The sequence below is a fragment of the Lynx canadensis genome, chromosome B2, assembly GCF_007474595.2.
Source record: "Lynx canadensis isolate LIC74 chromosome B2, mLynCan4.pri.v2, whole genome shotgun sequence".
NCBI lineage: Eukaryota > Metazoa > Chordata > Mammalia > Carnivora > Felidae > Lynx > Lynx canadensis.
In genome coordinates this window covers 101,988,214-102,004,066 of record NC_044307.1, presented here as the reverse complement: position 1 = coordinate 102,004,066, position 15,853 = coordinate 101,988,214, and positions in this window count along the sequence as shown.

Genomic DNA, 15,853 nt, shown 5'->3' with positions numbered 1-15,853 from the left:
GCTTCAGAGCCAAGTCCCTCCTCGGTTCATTTCCGGGCACCATGGGATGAACGAGATAGCAGAGTTAGCTAAAGAAACCCTCAAGTTTCATTCGTGAAGTTGGAGGCTGAAGCTGCTCATTAATGTAGAAGTTGCTTTTAGGCAAACAGTCTTGGGCAATAGAATGTGGAAAGGGCCCCCAGTGATCACCTGACTGAATATAGACAGGCCCATCAGGCAACCCATCTCAAAGTATCCATAGGCCCTAGTTAACCAATGGGCTACTTACAACCAGGCACAGTTACCAAAAAAGGGAAAATTCCTTATGTTACCCTAATCTTCACCTTTCCCTCTTATTTTATATTTTATTTTATTTTATTTTATTTGTTTTATTTTATTTTATTTTATTTTATTTTATTTTTTAATTTGAGAGAGAGAGCAAGAACAGAAAAGGCAGAGGTAGAGAGAGAAAGAATCTCAAGCAAGCTCCACACTTAGTGCAGAGCCCCAGTCAGGGCTCAATCCCTCAATCCTGGGATAATGACCTGAGCCAAAATCAAGACCTAGAGGTTTAACCGACTGAGCTACCCAGTTGCCCCCTCGCCTTCCCCATTTAAACAAAGCCCCCACCCACTGCCTCCTTGCACACAGTCTTTCCTCTGATTTCCTGACCCCTCCCCCTCCTATAATTAAGGAGCTGGAATGGAAGCATCTGACAAGCTACATTCAACTTGCCCCAAAGCTCCCAAATTAGAAGAAAAGCTCAAAGCACTAACAAATAAAGCTTCTGTGATGCTCTTTATGGAAGGAAACAAACAGGAAGCAAGATGTGGATTCAGCAAACAAATTCTGGAAATACAAAATAATACTAGTGTTCAATATGAGACATTTGATAGATTGGAGGATGAATAATTCAACAGGGGTTAAAAGCTTACTTGAATTGGCCCACATATCCTTAGCTGTATGTGAAAGGGAAGATTGTTGGAGGTCTGGATATAGTTAAGGAACTGAAAGACAATGGGGAGTTGCTGTCAGTACTGAAAGGAGAGAATTAGTGAATGTTACAGTTGGTGCCCAATTGTTGCAGAAAATACTTCATCACAGTGGGACAGCTCACAACTCAGTTCTCAGAGGAGGGTGAGGGCCAGAGACTGCTTCTTACCCAGTTATGCTGAGTGTATTTCACAAAATTGTACTAAATACATAATTGTTTCATTTTTTTACCAAACACAAAATGCAATAAATATCTTCAAATCCAATTAAAAATAGTTGTGTAAAATAATAATAGTAATAATAATGATTTAACTTTAAAATAAAATAAGAAATTAAAGTCTGTATATCAGTTATCTGCTGTGGCATTTCAAAGGAATTAAGGCTGAGGCACCTGGGAGACTCAGTCAGTTGAACCTCGGACTTCAGCTCAGGTTAAGATTTCACAATTCAGGAATTCAAGCCCCACGTCCGGCTCTGTGCTGACTGCTGGCAGCTTGAAGCCTGCTTCAGATTCTGCGTCTCCCTCTCTCTCCCTCTGCCCCTCTACAGCTTGTGCTCACTCTCTCTCTCAAAAATAAGTAAACATTTAAAAAATAATTAAAAAAATAAAAAATAAAACTGAAGCTTAAGACAACGTTTATTTATTTGTTCCTAATTCTGCAATTTGGGTGTACACCATTGGATAGTTTTTCTGCTAATCTCTCCTGAAGTCACTCATGTAACTACTCACTTTGAGATTTCTTCTGGGAATGGATGGTCCAAAATTGGCTTTACTCATGTGTCTAGTGGCTTTCCAGGACAGCCACCCAAGGCACCTCAGTTTTCCTATTCAGCAGAATATCCAATATTTCCTATAGGATGAAAGCAGGGATCTTGGGCCCAGGCATACAAATCACACAAAGTCACTTCTACCCTCTACTGGTCAAATCAAGGCACAGGCCCACCCAGATCCAAGAAGTAGAAGATAGATTCCACTTCTTGATGAGGACTGAGAAACTCACATTGCAAAGAGGCGTGAACACAGGCAGGTATGATTCACTGGAAGGTCTTAGTATAATAACCCAACAGTCTAGACCTAAGACTATTCTTACAGAATAATAATTATGACAACTGATAATAAGTGCTAAAATATTTACAAGTGTCAAACAACTGTTGTACATAACATATATTAATTCTCAAACAACTCCCTGAGATAGGTTCAATTATTTTCACAGTTTTATAAATGAGAAAACAAGATCACATAAACATAAATGTATTAAAATTGTTTCAATAATTAAATATTAGTAATATGATCTGGATACAGAAGTAGATAGACGTAGTTAGAACAAAACAGAGTCCAGACTGAGACTCAGCTGTATGGGGGCATTCAATCTAATATAAAGCAGTCATTTCAAATTACTAAGATAAAGTGTACTGTGCAACAAATTGTTAAGTTCTGTGGTAATTTTTTAATGAAATGAGTTACAAACAAAAGAGCCATTTGGAAAAAAATTAACATTTGGTATACAATCTCATTCAAAATGAATGCGAATAGATTGGATGTGTAATTATATAACTATTAATCCTATAGAAGTACTGGAATAAAGTATGAGTAGATATATTTAAATTTTTAGAGTGATCACAAACTCTTAGGTAAGGCTGGATGTGAAAAACAGAAATTCAAAAAATACATAGATTTGGAGGGGGGGGCGCCTGAGTGGTTCAATCTGTTAGCTCAAGGGTCTGACTCTTGATTTCAGCTCAGGTCGTGATCTAATGGTTGGTGAATTCAAACCTCACATAGGGCTCTGTGCTGACAGCGTGGAGCCTGCTTGGGATTCTCCTTCTCTCCATCTCTTTGCCCCTTTCCTGTGTGCATGCTCATATGTGTTCTCTCTCTCTCTCTCTCTATCAAAAATAAATAAATAAACATTAAAAAATATAGATAGATTTTTATTATATAACAATACGCTAACACTTCTTTTTTTTTAATTTTTTTTTCAACGTTTATTTATTTTTGGGACAGAGAGAGACAGAGCATGAACGGGCGAGGGGCAGAGAGAGAGGGAGACACAGAATCGGAAACAGGCTCCAGGCTCTGAGCCATCAGCCCAGAGCCCGACGCGGGGCTCGAACTCACGCACCGCGAGATCGTGACCTGGCTGAAGTCGGACGCTTAACCGACTGCGCCACCCAGGCGCCCCCAATACGCTAAGACTTCTTAAGGACTTATAAACAATATTCTAAATGTTTTACAATTATTATAACATTTAACATTCACGCAGTTTCTATGAGGTAGTTGCTAGCATTACTCACACTTTATATCTGAGGAAACTGAGGCAAGAGTTGCTCATTATCTATAGTTATATAGCTTCTAATTAGACAAGCTAGGCTGGAACTTCAGTATTCTGACTCCACACCCTGTGCCCTTCCATAAAAATAAAATATTTTTTATGTTTATTTACTTTTGAGAGTGAGAGAGACAGAACATGAGTGGGAAAGGGGCAGAGAGAGAGAGGAAGACACAGAATCTGGAGCAGGTTCCAGGCTCCGAGGTGTCAGCACAGAGCCCAATGCAGGGCTTGAACTCACAGACTGCGAGATCATGACCTGAGCCAAAGGCAGCCACTTAACCAACTGAGCCACCCAGGTGCCCCCAAAATAAAATATTTTTAAGTGAAAGACCATTAAAAGGAAATATATGTTATAAAGTAGAAGTCGTGAAAAAATACGAAAGAGCTATAATGGAGATAGCATAAAAGATAATACGGCAAATGACAAAGAACCTGACAAACAAACAATAGAAAAAAAATAGGCAAAGAATAGAAATGGGAAATTCACACAGAAAAAGAGACACAAATATTCAATAGAAACAAGAAAACATGTTTGAAAGCACTAGTAATCAAGCAAATACAAGCAAAAGTAGGAATTATCAATGCCAGTTAATAGTCTGGGAAACATGAAAGAAATGAATAATGCTTGAAGCTTATGAAAATATGAAGAAATAGCTATCCATACGTGTTGATGGAGGGGTTGTAAATTGGAGGACTATATGACAAACTATTCGCCAAATCAGAATGACCACACCCTGAAAACCTTAATATTTCCCTTAGAAATTCATCCTGCCAAGATTCCTAACAAATGTGCTAAGATGTACATTTATTACACTGTTGTTTATAGAATGAAAAAAAAAAAAAACAAAAAAGAGGAGGCCATCTCAAAATTCCTTAATAAGGGACAGGGTAATAAATTTTAGAACAACATGTCATAAAATGGACTCCTGTGCAGCCATTAAAATGGCTGATATAAATCTATTCACACTAACAGTGAAATATGCACTACTCCGTTGAAAGAAAAAAAAAGCAGGTTGTAAAACATTCTGTAATGTGTGGTCCTTTTAATATAAAATTGTATGGTAATACATTAAGAGTATGAAAGGATTTTCGGATTGAGGTTAATAGGAGTTGGGGTCAATAATAGTTGTGAAAGTACAGAAGAATTGATTTTTACTCTTTATTCCTCTATGTATTATTTAACTTTTTTACAAGAAGCATTCTCTTTGTAAAACAGAAAGTTTGGCTTTCTGGATGTGGCAGCATAAGGATAGTGGAGACTCCTCCCCCCCCCCTCCCCGCAGAATACAAGTATCAAAACTGGACAAAATTGGGAAACACAAACATTCTAGGGCTGTAAAAAGTGGACCATAACAAACAACAAAATTAAGAAATTTATTTATGAAAAATGACAATGCTTTGTGTAGGAACAGTGAGAGTCTGTCTGCAGCCTTTTTTACCTGCATCCTTCTCTCTCTCTCTCTCTCTCTCTCTCTCTCTCTCACACACACACACACAGACACACACACACACACAACACATCCAATTAGTTGACATGGTAATTTTACAAGAGTGGAGCTGCCCAGCAAAGCCCGTGTCTTTGCTGCCAGCTGAGGCAGACGTGATTTGGAGCAAAGGGTAGTAACTCAGGGATAGCAGTGTTGTCAATGAAAGCAGTAAATTCATTAGGTAATGAGCAGGGAAAACCTTATGCTCTACTAACTTGAGTTTGTAATCCCAGCTGTAGGGAAACCCTAAGACTGAGAAGGCCATAGACCATCAGAGGAAAAAATGGTAGTACTGTATTATTCAGTTCATAACATATATAGGCAGAAAATATATGACAATAATACCACAAAATTAGGAGAAGTTGTTATATTTTACTGGAATTAAGTCAATATTAACCTCGCCTAGCTTGTGATAGTTAAGATGTAGCATGCTTAGATAACCACTATGAAAATAACACTAAAATATAGAGTTAAAGAAATAAAAATGAAAGAGGAGAGATTATTATCAGCCTCAGAAAAATAAAAAAGATTTATAAGGGAATACTATGAACAACTGTATGCTACCGAAGTACATAAATTAGATGAAATAGACAAAAGCCAGGAGGAACAAAAACAACCAAAACTACTCAAAAAGAATATCTAAATAGACCTATAATAAGTAAAGAGATTGAAAAAAATAAGCAAAAACTACCTACAAAGAAAAACCCAGGCCCAGATGCCTTCCCTGGTGAATTCTACAAAACATTGAAAGAAGTAATGCCAATTCTTCACAAACTCTTCCAAATGGAAAAATAGGAATTACTTCCCAATTCATCCTATGAGGTCAGTATTACCCAAATACCAAAACCAGAAAAAGATATCACAAGAAAAAAAAAAAAAACCTATAGACTAACATCTCTGAGTATTACAGATGATAAAATCCTCAATAAAATACTAGTAATCTGAATCCAGCAACCTCCAAAAAGGACTATATACTATTAATAGAATTCATTCCAGGAATGCAAGGTTTGACATCCTAAAATTAATTACTGCAATACAGCATAACAACAGACATTAAAACAAAATCACATGATTATCTCAATTGATGCAGAACAAATATTTGGCAAAACTTAACATCTTTCCTGATAAAAATACTCACAAATGAGGAATTGAAGATAACTTTTTCCTTAACCTGATTCAAGGCTTATATGAAAAACCCATAGCTAACATTGTGCTTAATGATGAAAGACTAAATGCATTCCTCCTAAGATCAGAAATAATACAAAGATATCTACTCTCACCAGAATAGGCAAATCTCTGCAGACAAAAAGTAGATTTGTGGCTGCTTAGGGCTGGATAGGGGCTGGGGGTAGAGGGTGGGTTAGGGGGAAATGGGCAGGTCTGCTAATGAGTATGGAGGTTCTTTGGTGGTAATGAAAATGTTCTAAAATTTATTGTGGTGATAGTTGTCCAATTCTGTGAATACACCAAAAACTATGGAATGCACATTTTAAATGGGTGAAATGTATTATATTTGAATTATATCCTAATAAAGCTGTTATTTTTAAAAGAAGAAAACTTTAAAATATACTAAAATATTGATTAAAGACAAAAACTATAGTACAGGAAGAACAAAGGGACAAAAAAAAAAAGACATGAGACATTATAGAAAAAAAGAGCAAAATGGCAGAAATAAATCCAACTATATTTCTTTCAATTTGCTTTAACGTTTATTCATTTTTGAGAGACAGAGACAGAGACAGAGCATGAGTGGGGGAGGGGTAGAGAGAGAGAGAGAGGGAGACACAGAATCCAAAGCAGGCTCCATGCTCTGAGCTGCCAGCAGAGAGCCCGACATGGGGCTTGAACTCACAGACCGTGAGATCATGACCTGAGCCTAAGTCGGATGCTTAAGCGACTGAACCACCCAAGTGCCCCTAAATCCAACTATATTAATGTCTTTTCAAGTGAATGAATTAAACAATGCAATGAAAAGGCAGAAATTGTCAGATTGAATTAAAAAACAACGCGCAACTGTGTGTTGTCTAAAAGTGACACTATTTGCATTTAAGTGTACAACTAGGTTGAAAGGAAAAGGGTGAGTAAAGACATACCATGTACCCAGGAGCCATAAAAGAGCTGGGGTGATTATACTGTTATCAATGTTTTAAATACAGTTTAAAGCAAAAAATACTACTAACAACAAGAAGGGCATTTTATGATATGAGTCAGTATATATGGAAGTTATACTGGAGTATACCTAGAGTCCCAAAATACACAAACTAAAATGAAGAACTGACAGTTCAACAATTAAAGGTGATTTCATTACCCACTACTAGAGCAAATGGGCAGAAAATCAACATTGAAACAGAAGATTTGAAAACTGTCAAACAACCTAACATGACAGTTATAGAACACTCCACCCCAAAACGGCAGAATGTACATTCTTTTCAAGGATAAACAAAACATTCCCTGGGATAGACCATAGTCTTGGCCACACAATAAGTCTCAGTAAATTTAAAAGAATTGAAATCATGTAAAATATGTTTTCTGAGCACAAAAAAATTAAATTAAAAATTAACAATAGAAAGAAATTTGAAAGATCCCAAACATTTGGAAATTGACCATTTGTAAATACCCCAAAAGTCAAATAAGAAACCACAGGGAAAATAAGAAAATCTCTAATTACTTGAAGAAGGAAACACAACATAAAAATTGGGAAACACAGCTATAGAAGTGCTTAGAAGGGGGCACCTGGGTGGCTCAGTCAGTTAAGCATCTGACTTCGGCTCAGGTCATGATCTCACGGTTCATGGGTTCAAGCCCCACATCAGGCTCTGTGCTGACAGCTCAGAGCCTGGAGGGTGCTTCAGATTCTGGGTCTCCCTCTCTCTCTGCCCCTCCCCCACTTGTACTCTGTCTCTCTCTCTCTCTCTCTCTCTCAAAAACAAATAAATATTAAAAAAAGAGAGAGAGAAGTGTTTAGAGGGAAATTTAGTGGTTTGAACACTTACATTAGAAAGAAAGATAGATCTAAGGAAATTATCTAAGCTCCTACCACAAGAACAAAAGAAGAGATCAGAGTGTGGACTGATTTAAGTGTCTGATTATTGGCTTCAACTCAGGTCATGATCTCACAGTTCATGGGTTCCAGTCCTGCATGGGGCTCCGTGCTGGCAGTGCAGAGCCTACTTGGAATTCTCTGTCTCCCTCTTTCTCTCTCTCTGCCCTTACCCTGCTCTCTCTCTTTATCAAAATAAATAAATAAACATTTAAAAAAAAAAGAAAATCAAGAGAACAAAAAGCTGGTTCTTGAAAAGTCAACAAAATTGATAAAGAGTTAGAGTGACAAAGAAAAAAAAGAGAAAGAAGATACAAATCAATAAAATCAGGAATTTGAAAGAGGGGGCATCAGTAATTTCTCTACAGAAATGGCAATAATTACAAGAAAATTTTACAGTCCACTTTATGCCAACAAATTAAACACATTAGATGAAATGGATAAGTTGATACAATATGCCATTATCAAGAGACTGAAGAAGAAACAGAAAATCTGTATAGATGTGTAAATAAATGAAGAAATTAAATTAATAATTAAAAATCTTCTCATGCACACACACAAAAAGCTCAGATCCAGGTGATTTCACTATGCATTCTATCTAATATTTAAAGAAAAAAACGTACTAGTCCTGCTCAACCTTTATCAGAAGAGAAAGAAACACTTTTCAACTCATTCTGAGGCCAATATTACTCTGATACCAAAGCCAGACAAATATATCAAATGAGCTGTAAAACAATATCCTAAATGACTATAGATACAAAATCCTTAACAAAATGTTAGCAAATGTAGTCAACATGTCAAAAGGATTATGTATCATGCCCTTGTGGGATTTACCCTAGGAATACAAAGTTTCTTGTGTTCAAATATGCAATATCAATAAAATAAAGGACAAAAATCACCTGGTCATTTGAATCACACTATCATTTGAAAAAATCCAATATCCACTTATCATGAAAAAACAACTTGCAATAAACTAAGAATAAAAGAGAATTTCCTCTATCTCAGAAAGGAAATTTAAGAAAAACCTAAAATTAACATCATGCTTAATAGTAAAAAATTGAATAATTTCACCTAAATTAGGAACAAAGCCAAAATATTTGTTATCACCACTTCTATTCAATACTGTGCTAGAGATTGTAGACAGTAGAATCATGTCATAAAAATAAATTAAAAGTATATACTGGAAAAAAGAAATAAAACTCTATATGCAAACAATATGATCCTATGTCTAGGAAATCTTAAGGCACCTCCAAAACTCAAAGCAAAACAAAGCAAAATCTAGAATTAGTAAACAAGTTGAAAAGGCACAGAATACAAAATCAAAATTTAAAAATCAACTATATTGTGTAATACAGCAAAAAATAATCAAAATTTTAAATTAAGAAAACAATTTTATTCACAATAGCATCAGAAAGAAATACTAAGGAATAACAAAAGAAATGAAAAATCTGTATAGAAACACCTACAAAAGATTGCAGAGAGAAATTAAAGTAGATCTTTAATAAAATGGAAAGCCATTCTGCATTCATGGGCTGTAAAACTTATTATTTTGAAGATGTCCGTTCTCCCCAAATTGATGTATATATTTAATCTAATCTCTATTAAAATCTACTAAAATCCCTGTAGTCTTTTTTTTTTTTTTTTTTTGGCAAAATTGACAAGGTGATCCAAACAAAGAACCTAGAATGTCAAAGAATCTTTGAAAAATAAAAGGTAGTTGGAGGACTTATACTACCCACATTCAAAGGTCTCTATGAAACTACAGTAATTATGATACTGTGGTTTTATAAAAGGAGACATATAGATCATGGATCAGAAGAGAAAGTCCTGGAGTGCCTGGCTGGCTCATCTGGTGGAGCATGTGACTCTTGATCTCTGGGTTGTGAGTTTGAGCCCCAGGTTGGGTGTAGAGATACTTAAAAATAAAATCTTTACAATTTTTTTTTTCATTTTATTTATTTGAAAGAGACAGAGACAGAGAGAGAGAGAGAGAGAGAGAGAGAGAGAGAGAAAATCCCAAGCAGGGTCCAAGCTCAGCGTGGAGTCCAACATGGGACCTCGATCCCACGAATTTGGGATTATGACCTGAGCTGAAATCAAGTCAGACGTTCAACCAGCTGAGCCACCCAGGTGCCCCCCAAATAAAATCTTAAAAAAAAAAAAAGACTAGAAAATCTCCAAATAAATGTTTCTATTTATGGTCAATTGTTTTCATTCATTTTCTGGGCAACAGTATTTATGTAAATTTTCCTGGTTATATTAACTTTTCTCAAAAGCCTTTAAAAAAAAACACGCAAAATTTTGTTTTAGAGTAGTTTTAGATCCGCAAAAAAAATGCAGAGAGTTTTGTCATACCCTACGCTCAGTTCCCCCTATTGCTAACATCTTGCTTTACTATGGTACATCTGTCATGACTAATGAACAAATATTAATACAATATTATTAGCTACAATCCATACTTTATTTGGATTCCCTTTGTTTGGACTAATGTTCTTTTTCTGTTCCAGGATTCCATCCAGGATACCACATCACATTTAGTTGTGATGTCTCCCTAGGCTCCCCTGGACTGTGATAGTTCCTCAAACTTTCTTTGTTTTTTGTTTGTTTGTTTGTTTGTTTGTTTTACGTCTTTGATAGTTTTGAGGATTACTAGTCAGGTGTTTTACATAATGTCCCTCACACTGAGTTTTCCTACTGTCTTTCTCATTGTTTAGACCGTGGTCATGCATGTCAGGGAAGAAAGACCACAAAAGTAAAATGTTTGTCTTATCACACCATTGTCAAAAGGATACCTGTTATCAACTCGACATCACAGAGGATTTTGACTTTGATCACCTGGCCACAGTAATACTTGTCAGGTTATTCTAGTGGAAAGTTACTCTTCAGCACCTCCCCAACCTATTCCACACTGTACTCTTTCTTTGGAAGGGAGTTACTAAACACAGCCCTCAATTAAGGAGTATAGAATTACACACCACCTCCTTCAGGTAGTCATATCTACACAACTTATTTCTGATTCCTTAGAATGGGATATTTGTCTCTTCTTACTCTTGTATTTGTTTGATCATTTATTTATATCAGTATGAACTCATGAGCACTTATTTTGTACTTTGGGTTATAATCTGATATACATTATTTATTTTGCTCTTCAAATCTTCGCAGCTTTGGCCATTAGGAACTTTTCACATTGACTCCTGTGTCACTTTCACATATTGCCATCATTTTATCTTCAAGGGCTTTTGTACTTTCCCACAAGATCTCTTGGCTCATCTTATATTTTCCCTGACCCAGACCTAGAATCTGCTATTTCTCCAAGGAGCCCTGGTTTCTTTCACTGGAGAATGGTATTAAAAACGAAAACCTAGGGGTGCCTGGGTGGCTCAGTCAATTAAGCGCCAAACTTTGGCTCAGGTCATGATCTCACGGTTTGTGGGTTCGAGCCCCACGTCAGGCTCTGTGCTGACAGCTCAGAGCCTGGAGCCTGCTAAGGATTCTGTGTCTCCCTCTCTCTCTGCCCCTCCCCTGCTTGCGCTCTGTCTCTCTCTCTCTCTCAAAAAGTAAATAAACATTAAAAAAATTTTTTTTACATAAATAAATAAAAACGAAAACCTAACTGCCAATCTGCATGTTGCTTCTAAAGATGACATTGTTTCTAGGCCCTCTCAGAGGACAAAGCTAGGAGATATGTGTATATATACTAACCAACATACACACATCTATAGTTATACAAATTTATATATAATGGTATGATTAGATAGATAAATAGATCATTATTTATATGAAGGTAAACATGAGTTTATACTGATATAGTGTCTCCATCACTAACTGGGTACCACATGGTTCATTCTAGCCTCCCTCTTTAATTTTAATAAACAATTGATTTTCAAAAAAAGGTGCCAAGAAATTCAGTGGGGGAAATGAGTCGTTTCAACACACGGGGCTGGGACGATTACATAACCACAGGAAAAATTCATATCTGTTTGTTTGTTTGTTCATTTGTTTGTTTTTGAGAGAGAGAGAAAGAATATGCAAAGGGAGAGTTAGAGAGAGAATCTTAAGCAGGCTCCACACCCAGTGCAGAACCCCATGTGGAGCCTGACCCAGAGCCTGACCCGGAGCCTGACCTGGAGCCTGACACCTGGCTCAATCCCACAGCCATGAGATCATGACTGGAGCCAAAATCAAGAGTTAGAGGGAGTCTGATTCTCAACCAACTGAGCCATCCAGGCGCCCCCTACAGGAAAAATATTTAAAAACTAACTTAAATTCTTACACCATTACAACAATGAACTTAACATGGGTCATAGACATAAGCGTAAAAGCTAAAATTATAAACATTCTATAACATAAGATAAACCTTTGTGCCCTCAAAGCAGGCAAAGATTTCTTCAATGTGACACCAACTGTGCAATTCATAAAAGGAAAAAATTGATAAATTGGATTTTATCAAAATAAAAATCTTCTGTTCTTCTGAAGTTACCATTAAGTGAGGAAACAAGTAAGAGACTGGGATAAAATACTTGCAAATCATATACCTAATTAAAAAAAACCTCATAATGCAGTATTAAAAGGGCATCAATTCAATTAAAATATAGGCAAAAGATTTAAATAGACATTTCACCAAAGAAGATATGTGAATGGATAATAGGCACTCATCATTAAAAATTATGAACCGTGATTTCATGCTGAGACATAGAGGAACTTCAAGAATATTATACATGCTAAGTCATAAAAGACCACATATTATGGTCTGTGTGTATGAAATTTCTACAAATGGCAAATCTGTAAGAGACAGAAAGCAGATCTGTGTTTGCCAGGGGCTGGGGATGGGGTGGAGATTGGCTGCAAACAGGCATAAGGAAACTTCTGGAGATGACGCAAATGTTCTAATACCGGGGCCGTGGTGATAGTTGCACAGCTGTATAAATTTATTAAAAATTATTGAGATGTACACCTGCACAGAATGAATTTTATGGTATTTATGTTATGCCTAAATAACCTAAGAATATGTAATAATGGTATGAAGCATAGTGTAGTTATTTAAACAAGAGAGTAGAGAACCGGCAGTGGAAATATACAGAAACTTGACGTACGGTGAAATGGCCTTATCCATTGATGAAAAAGGGATATACTATAAACGGTACCAGATCAATTGTTGTCCATAAAAAAAAAAAATCAATTATTTTTATTTCATACTACATAAAAAGATAGTTTCCAGATGGATTAAACCCTGGAAAGTACAAAAAGAAGACTAACATTTTTGGGAGAAATTATGGGAGAATGCATTTATAATCCCGGGGTTAAGAAGATTTCCTAAACAAAACAAACAAACAAAAACCTATGAAAGAAAGATAGGTAAACTGTGAAAATTTCTGATCCTAATACAGCACAACATAATATAAACAGGGAAAGTGATGACATCAGTGGGAAAGAAGATGGGCAATGCTGATTTCAGTTAAATCTGACAAAAGATTAGAAGGTATCAAGACCTGCTAAAAATCAACAGGAAAAAGAAAAACCCAAAAGTGGAAAACATATATGGCCAGCTGATTTAGAGAAAAGCGAATACAAACGGCCATCATATATATTAAATGACACTAACCGTCACAAGCAATTATGAAAATGCGCATTTAAACAACCATGTGATACCCTTTCAAACCCATCCAATTAGCAAACATGAAGAAAAGTCTGATAATACAGGCTTTGGCAGGCATGTGGAGAAATGGTAACATTCAAACACCAATGGTAGGGGTATACAAGTATTTTTAAGAGGAATTTGATCATGTTTAGTTAAATAAAACAGCAGTCTTCAGAATACAAACTTTAGAGAGATGTGAAGCCTTTCTGAATGGTACATAGACGTGAAGAAGTTTTAAAAATTAATTTCCACACTGAATTCTACACCTGTAGCTAGTATTGCACTCTATCTTAACTAACTGGAATTTAAATAAAAAATTGAAACTACAAAAAATAAATGTATACATATGTACATATATACATACATACATATTAATTTCCAGAACTTTACCCTCCATATATACATTCACAAAAGCAAAGAAAAAGAAAATTGTAAAAAAAAAATGTTACCTATGGTTTTGCCTTATTTAATCCATAGGACACACTCATGCCAAAACTTTATGTTTTATCTATTTAAAATTAGAATATTAAAGATAAATGAATAGCATGCTGGCAAATACCAGTCTGTCATTACGTGTGTTCTCTCCACATGTGACCATTGTCTGTGCTGGAGAAGGACTTGGTAAGCATTCTCATTTCCTTATGATGTCTTGATTCATGCCTATGTCTCCAAGATATTAACAAAATTATTTTTTTTAACTTTAAATTTATTTTACTTTGGAGTGAGGGAGAGAGAGAGAATCCCAAGCAGGCTCTTCATTGTCAACTCAGAGCCCGATGTGGGGCTTGAACGCTAGAACCATGAGATCATGACCTGAGCTGAAATCAAGAGTTAGTCGCTTAGCTCACCGAGCCAACCAGGCGCCCCAACAAAATTATTTAAAGCACATGATAAGGTAGAAGTATTTCATGAAAACTACTTGCATTTTCAAGACTTACTGAAAATAAAAAATTCTTATTTTTCCCAATCTTTACTAATTGGATTAGGTAGGGTAACTTTAAGTGAAAAATTAATAGGTAATTAACAAGTATTTGTTAAGTCTTAGAAAAGTCTTTTTGGCACACTTCCCAGAAATTGATAAAATTAATAACTTGGATGAAACGACAATACCTTTCAAAGTGAGATGATTTCTCCTCATGGGCCACATATGTACACATATTCTAGCCCTCCTGCAGCCTCCAAAAAACCTAAGTTAGTCCCCACTGCAGGCTGACCATTGCAAGCACTGCAGCGCTGATCACGCAAGCAGATTCGCAGAGACTTCACGCCAACACGCTGACAGGAGCCTAGTTACCGGAAGTTAATGACCATACTTGTGCGTGTTCACGATGGGATAATATTTTGAGGACTGTGATTTCATTTTTGGAGTGCCATTCTTTTAGAGTTGCTCAAAGAATGTTCCATATGGGCTTTTAAGTTTTTAAATTATATATTAACTTTATGGTGAAATATAAGCAGAATCAAAAGAGAAAAACCTCAGCCTTTTTCACCATTGAACCTCAGTCGGTTAAGTGTCCGACTTCGGCTCAGGTCATGATCTCACGGTTTGTGGGTTCAAACCCCTTGTTAGGCTCTCTGCTGACAGCTCAGAGCCTGGAGCCTGCTAAGGATTCTGTGTCTCCCTCTCTCTCTCTGTCCCTCCTCTGCTTGTGCTCTCCCTCTTTCTCTCAAAAATAAATAAATAAATAAATAAATAAATAAATAAATAAATAAATAAATAAGATACAATGGTCTCTCTTTGCTTTAATATTATACAGGTATAACTTTTCATAGTTGCAATCAACGTACCCATATTATTTTAAAGTTTTATTTTAGTTAACATTACAGAATCTAGATTTTTTGCATCCCTACCTCATTTACATATTTTCAAAGAGCAATGTGATATTCAGTTTGTTAATATAGCAGATTATTTAACCAAAGAACAAAAAGTGAGATGGCTTCTAATTCTTTACATACAACAAAACTAAAGAACTTAATTAATTTTTTGGCTAAAAAAAGCCCGTTAATAATTACTATGCCTTATCATGATTTTAATTTCAGTTTAAACACAAAAGAAGTTTAGAGAAATATGTTGTTACAACAAAAGACTCCTGTTCTCATCTTGACATCTATATGAATAAGTGGGAATTAAGTTGATACTGAAATGTATTTCATTCAACTTTGTGTTGAATTCATATTCATTTATATGAACTAATTAACCAAGTCTATCTCATTTAGAAATGTATTTCCAATATAATTTACCTTTATCAAAAATTTTAAGATATTTTTGTGGTCTTGAGCACTTATGTGATAGCTATAATTGTAATGCTAACCCAGTACAAAAAAATTTTAGAGCCTAATGTAACAAGAAAGTAAAAAGTTTTGTTTCAATATATCTATATAT